The sequence below is a fragment of the Giraffa tippelskirchi genome, chromosome 4 (assembly GCF_054371585.1).
Source record: "Giraffa tippelskirchi isolate mGirTip1 chromosome 4, T2T-mGirTip1v1.2.pri, whole genome shotgun sequence".
NCBI classification, from domain to species: Eukaryota; Metazoa; Chordata; class Mammalia; order Artiodactyla; family Giraffidae; genus Giraffa; species Giraffa tippelskirchi.
Genome location: NC_137278.1, coordinates 27216468 through 27223340, shown reverse-complemented (window position 1 = coordinate 27223340; position 6873 = coordinate 27216468). Strand labels below are relative to the sequence as shown.

The window sequence follows — 6873 nt, the reverse complement described above, 5'->3', positions numbered from 1 at the left end:
AAGCAGCTCGGGCTTGGTCAGATGAGGGCTGGACCTGGGTCTATTCTTCCTGATCCCTGGAGCAGAGATTGTTCTCCCTGCTCTGCTGGAGAGATCCTCCCCAGAGACCAGGGGTTCTCCTTCTGAGCGCCGTGGCCTGCACGCAATGCTGTTGCTCACCACTGGGTGGGGCTGCTGGGTGGTTAAGCCCTTCGGGGGCCCTGTCAGTCACCGCGGGGCCCACACAGATCCCAACATCCATTCAGCACTGTTCACTGACCCCAGGATGGACAATGGGGGACACAGAGCTAGGAAGACCAAGCCAGGGGCTGGTTGATGGCTGTCTGTGCCACAAGCAAGGGAACCGAAAGTCCGTGCAGGCCTGACTTCCAGGAGATTCTGAGGCCCCATCCTCAGAGAGATTCCAGGCAGCCTCAGTTTGGGGGTCACAGTATCCACCTCCCTGGCCTGAAGACCCTCACCCTGAGCGGGTGACTCAGTGCCTCAGAGCACAAGCTTTGGAATCACCAGCTGCTTATTTGCTATGTGACCCGGGGCAAGTAGCCTAACTTCTCTGACACTGTTTCCTCACTTGCAAAATGGAGATACATATTCTCATCGGTGGGAATCAAGTGGGCTTAATTTGTAGAAGATGCTTTCTTCCCTTCCTCTTACCAAAAAAAAAATCTTCTGGAACTCTTCATGGCTTAGAGGACAGAACCGCCTTGTATATTTAAAGGCTGTGTCTATCAGAACTCAATTTAACTTTCCCAGTACAACGACCAACTCATCTCAGCTTCCCCAGGACTTTCTTGGCTTTAGACCTGGAAGTCCTGTGTCCTAGGACTTGCGTCCCATTAACTCCTTACCTACAAAACCCCTCTCATGAGAGCCCAGGTTTTTCACATCCCTCACCTTGGCTGCCAGTGCAGGAGATATAAGAGATGTGGGTTCGATCCTTAGGTGGGGAAGATCCCCTGGAGGAGGAAATGGCAACCCACTCCAGCATTCTTGTGTGGAGAGTCCCGTGGACAGAGGAGCCTGGCAGGATATATATAGTCCATGGGGTCACAAGGAGTCAGACATGACTGAAGTGACTTAGCATACTCGCACGCAACCTGGCCACCCCTTCTGACATCTTGCCGCCACCAGTGCCATCTCCTCCATCTGAAATGCCCTTCCTCATCTTTGCCTGTCGAGAGTCAATGCAGCGATCAAGAACAGCTCCTCCATGAGGGCTTCCGGTGCCCATGCTGGAGTCAGGCTCCCTTCCGCTGTCCCCTGGGGCTCCCTCTGTGGCTCTGACACAGATCTGGCTTCCTGCATCTCTTCACAAGACAATGAGCAACAGGCGGCAGGCACTGCTGGTGTTACACTCCTGTGCATAGTACGTGTTCAACAAGTGTTGTGTTCCTGTCACAGCCTCCTCCAGCTGGGTTCGCCGCCCTGCCCACCTCATGTGTTTGCCCTTTGGGTGGTGGGCTCAGCAGAACCAGCTCTGGGGGGCGGGGGGCAGCGCTGGGGGCTCAGGAAGAGACACAGCCAGGACAGACCTCGCTCTGGGTGAGGGGACTTGCGCTTGTAGATGGACCCCACCCTGTCCTGACACCACCCCCAGGGTTAAGAGCCCTAGGCCAGGGCCCACCTGCTCCCAACAACCTGCAGGCATCCAGCTTTTCCTCATTCACAGGAGGCTTAGCAAGCTCTTGGCAAGCATGTGCTAGAAATGAAGGTGTGGGCCGTCCCCTGCGGGCACAGAGGTCATCCAGGTTTCCTAGGAGATTAGGTGGTGAGTGTAAACAATGGGGGAGGCCGGGTGAGGGGTCTAAGGAAAACGGGTTCTTCTGGCACCCTGGACACAGAGGAGGTGCAGACACCCGGGGGAAGGTGGTAGCAGGAGACAGATCCCGGGTGAGGGCTGGCACCTTGCTCAGATCAGGAGGCCCCCACAGCCCCAGGAGGATCTCTCCTCTCCAGCTGTGAGGGCTGTTCACAGCACAGGGTAAGAGCTCTAAAGCCAGTGATAGAAATCTAGGGCTTGCTGAATCTTCCTCCACAAAAGGAATGACCCTGAGGACCGGGTCTCCGGCTCTTCTTGCGACTCTCAGAACCCTCTCGGGTGGTGGGTACAAGAGATCCCTGTCCAGAGCACTTTCCCTGAGGGGTGCCTGCTCCTGCCTCAGAGGCCCTCGGAGAAACGGTCCCCTTTCCCCCTCCCTCCCTGATCCGGCTTCTCAGAAATAAAAGGGAGCGGCGTGGGCGGGGAGTGGGGGGGCCTTCAATTGGCAACCATTCTGAAACCAGTTCTATTTTCTGCTCTTTTCCTGTTTAGAATAGACAGCAACATAAAATGTGAACCGAAGGATGGGAGTGATTGCCACTTGGGCCACTCACTCAGTGAGATAAGAAATAATCAATTGCCTGGAATCCGTGAAGGGATTACCCGGGAGCAGAAACCGCTTTCTCAGAGAAATGTGCCTCCGCTCTGCCCGAGATGTCCCCCTCACTGTCGGCACCGCCCAGCAGATTCTAGCTGGGTCAAGGGCAGTGCGTGTCAAGGGTGGGGTCTCCGAGGACTTCCACAGCACAGCCGGTCTCTGACCTGCCTCAGAGTTTCCCCACTGGGCCGGGTAGGAGCATCTCCTCCTTCTGGCAACTACTATCCCACCAGCTCCTTCACTCCACCCACAACCAGAGAGAGCTTCCTCAAAACCCCTTTTATCAAGTTCCTTCCAGGCAGCTAAAAGCCCTCAAGATAAAGTTCAGACTCCTTAACATGGCTTAAGAGGCACTTGATGATCTGGGCCTCTTTAGCCTCCAATCTCTGCCCTTGGCTCTCCCGACACCAGCTGCAGGGGCTTCTTGCAGGCCAAGCCGTCTGTCTGGACTGTCCTGAGACCTGGCCTGCCCTGGAGGTCTCCCCCGGGGCATTCTCAGGACCCTTGTGCACTTGTCAGTGCCTGGACGTGTAACACACTAGATTGCTGTTGTGAGTGTTCACGCTGTTTCACAGCAGCTGCTCACAAGTGTTCTATTTACCACGTGTGGGAGCTTCACGGTTATATTACAAGAACGATGCCCTTCTGAGCCCACAGGTTCGGCTTCTGTGAGGGGAAGGACGTGTCTGATGCCACTCTAGGTAACACACACCTGGAAGAGAGGAGGTACTCGGTGAAAGTTTGTTGACTGAAAAAATAAAAGAACGAATAACAGATTAGGTACTCAGAAAATGATTGAAAAACTGAAAGAACGAATGAACGAAAGTCCCATACACTTGAAACATCAGTCCTTACACTTCTTCCCTGGTCAAAGTTAGATTCCAGGGTGGGATGGATTCTGTTTCTCAAGAAGCATTAAAGTATCACTGGGCCGTAAAGGCAACAGAGGAAAGTATTGGGTTGGCCAAAAAGTTCGTTTGAGTTTTCCTGTAACATCTTACAGAAAAAATCCAAACAAACTTTTCGGCCAACCCAAATATATTCAACAGGACCCTTCTAAGAATAAAATTGCATGTGGTAGGAAGGAATACTTCTATGAGCTCATGGGGTAAATTAAATCACAGAAGATGGCTGTTTAGTTGTCCACTAAGGAAGCTGAGCCCACTTAACTGAAACTCATTTTGTTTTGCCAAGTGGAGTCCACAGGTTCAGACTTGGAGTTGGGGTGCTCAGGATCACAGAGGAGAGGCAAGGCCCTTTCCTCCTTTCCCTCATACCACATAGACTGTCAGACCAAGACACCCCTGCCTTCACCCAGTCCTGCCCCTAGCCAACTCTATCAGGCCATCAAGGGCTGACTTCCAGGCCACCTCCTCCAGGAAGACTTCCCTGATGCCTAGATGGAAATGTTCAAATCTCCCTCCCTCAATTCCCTTCTGGCTTATAGACCAGGTTGGGGTGCCCCATGCCCACGCTGGGCTGGCACTGCTGTAAGGTAGGGCTGTCCCCTTCACTTCTTTGTTTGAAAAGGAACACAGCAGAGATCTGATGCCAGAGGAAGTGAAACTCACATGTGATCTGTAGAAGTCTTAATGTGCTAAGTTGCTTCAGTCCTGTCTGACTCTTTGGAACCCCATGGACTACAGCCCCCCAGGTTCCTCTTTCCATGGGATTCTCCAGGCAAGAATACTGAAGTGGAAGTGGGTTGCCATTTCCTTCTCCAGGGGGATCTTCCTGACCCAGGGATCAAACCTGTGTCTCCTGCTTGGCAGATGGATTCTTTACTACTGAGCCACCTGGAAAGCCTCAAGTCAAGCTTAATAAGTGCCTTTAAAGGTGGACTTCTCAAAGCACATGCTGATATAGGTTATGGGTCACCAGGAGTGGACCAGGATGTTCAGTGTTTCTCAAACTTACTTGACTTTGGACTTTTTGGTTCGAGTAATGACTTGTTCCACAGAATATACTTTGGGAAATGTTAGAGAATGCTATTGGATCTAGATATATTTTAACAGCCCCCTCATTTTATAGAGGAGTCAAGCCCCAGAGATGAACTAGCAGAGTCAAGACAGCACACAGGTTGCTTCCCGTCTCACCTTGACCCCAGAAGCATCACCAAGCATCACTCAGGCCTGAGTCCTGAGCTCCAGGCCGAGGGGATCAAGGCAGCGTCGTGACCCTGGAAAAGTCTGGGCTCAGTATGACCTGCCCAGTACCTGGTATCTTCCAGGCAAGGCCAGAGTCACAGTATGAGTCCTTAAATGGGGGCTGCATGGGTCAGGTGAAGCCTCCAGGAGTCTACTGGTCTTGTTAATTTATACGATGGTGGCAGAAACCTAAATGTTGCTCAGACCATGGTCTCGGCCATCCCAGGAGAGGTAGGAGGGGCCTTAGCCATCCTGAAGGTCTCCTTTTTCCCAGGGATCTTATGAGGCTGCCCGGGATAGGCTACCTTGTGTTTTCAGTGTCCTGACACCTCCCAACTTTCTGCCGGCCTCCCCCACAGAAGTCTCTAGAGTTCATTCTCAGGAAGCCACAAAAGGCAAGAGCTGGCAACCTCAGGCAGCCCAGATGCCCAACAGCAGAGAGTGGTTGAGTTAATCTTAGGTTGATTCATGAACTCCTAGGAATGAGAGGCAGGAGAAAGGGGAGACAGAGGGTACAAAGGAGAAAAGGCAGCCTCTGCCACCAGGGAGCTGGGTGCGGTGATTGAGCACAGAGGTTCTAGCCAACACTTCTAAGCTGTGTGGGTTTAGGCAAATACTATATCGTTTTGAGCCTTGATTTTTGCATGCACGCAATGGGATGGGATGGTAGTACCCACTCCACAGAGCTGTTCGGAGGATTTAGTCAGTTAATCCCTCAAAACAGCATCTGCCGTGCTTACCATCTTTAAGAAGCAGCCCCCGGGGTGGGGGCCCGGTCCCTGTTCTGTGTGACACGTGCCTGAGTTCCTCAATCTCCCCATTTCACCGTTTCCTCAGCTAGAAAACAGAGTTGATATGGCAGCTGTAATGGTTAGATTTAAGCAAGCTAATTCACAAAAAGGACTTAGATGTGTGGATGCTATGTAATAAACACTCAAACATGCTATTATTTTATCAGTGACACAGGGAAATGAGGATACAAAATGTTAAGAAGTGGGACTTCCCTGGTGGTCCAGTGGCTAAGACTTTGTGCTCCCAATGCAGGGGTCTGAGTTCGATCCCTGGTCAGGGAACTAGATCCTGAAGGCCACAACTAAGAGTCTGCATGCTGCAACTAAAGATCCTAGGAGCTGCCACTAAGACCCAGCTCAGCCTAAATAAATAAATATTAGAAAAGAAAATATTACCAAGTGAAAAAAAGAAAATCAAATTGCATAATTGACCTGGGCTTTGTTTAAATTGCAGCAGTTTCCCAGGTTGGGGGGAGGCTGGGCAGGTGGGCAGGTGGTGTAGACCTACCCCCACAGGCCTAGAGCCCCTACCTCACAAGGCATGTGTCCCAGGATGCACCCCTTAGGGGGCGGGGTGAAAGGGGGTGAATTTCCCATCCATCTGCGACCCCACACCTTCCTGGAGTGTGGGGAAGGCTTCTGGTCATGAAAAGATTTCACACCAAAGTCCCAGGAGCCTGATAACTGATCCCAAAACCCCTTTGCCGTGTTCCCCAGGGTGCTGAGGGGTCTAAACAGGACTCCTCATTCCCTGCTCAATATCAGAGTTCCCAGGGAGGATCCAGTTCAGCCCGGGGTTCAATTAATTCTTGCCTGACACTCTAACGTGCATATGCTAATTCTAACCTTTCAGGGATAGGCTTCAGTAAAGATGGGCAGTCAGGCTCACACATATTGGTTCTTGTCTTTTGTAAAGTTTTGAAATAAATAAAAATTTTGAAATAAAACACACACACACAACCTTATGATCTCACATTTTCTCTGTCCCCAGCTGCACATGGAACCTTGACGAACTCCTACTCTCCTTGAATTATGTCTTTAAGGCTCTGACATTTAGCAGAGGTTTTTATGAGCACAGTTATTAGTCATCCTTCAAAGCAACCACATGAAATGGGCCAGGGGCTTATGTTCTTTAGCAGACAGAAGGGTTGAGTCACTCACAAGGTTCAGATATGGTTTAAATGTGTAGGGAGATTATATATATTCACATGTAGATATCAGTCAAGCTATACTTATCCCCAATAATGGGGGAGGGGTATTATTTTTAGATTAAGCTAACTTTTTTGAAAACTTATCATTGTACCAGAGCCTATTCCAGTCATTTAATAAACATACCTCTTGTGATTCTCAAGGCAACTGTAGGAGGTAAATATTACTACTGAATCTTACCAAAAGAGGAAACCTAACTCAGAAAGCTTAAGTGACTGGCCTGAAGTCCCAGGCAACAGAGGGGTTTTTCTGGCTCTGAAAACATGTATTATCAGTTGTATCGTCCTGCCTTATTATGAAATGGAATCC

The 6873-nt window shown here is 50.6% G+C and overlaps 1 long non-coding RNA gene across 1 annotated transcript; it reads left to right on the top strand.

Annotated features, from left to right (window-relative positions):
* The first annotated feature begins 1833 nt into the window (after positions 1 to 1833).
* Positions 1834 to 3193, top strand: LOC145545882 (uncharacterized). Its single transcript, XR_014082269.1, has 2 exons — positions 1834 to 1981; positions 2312 to 3193. It is a non-coding gene; the product is annotated as an uncharacterized LOC145545882 (long non-coding RNA).
* The last annotated feature ends 3680 nt before the right edge of the window (positions 3194 to 6873 follow it).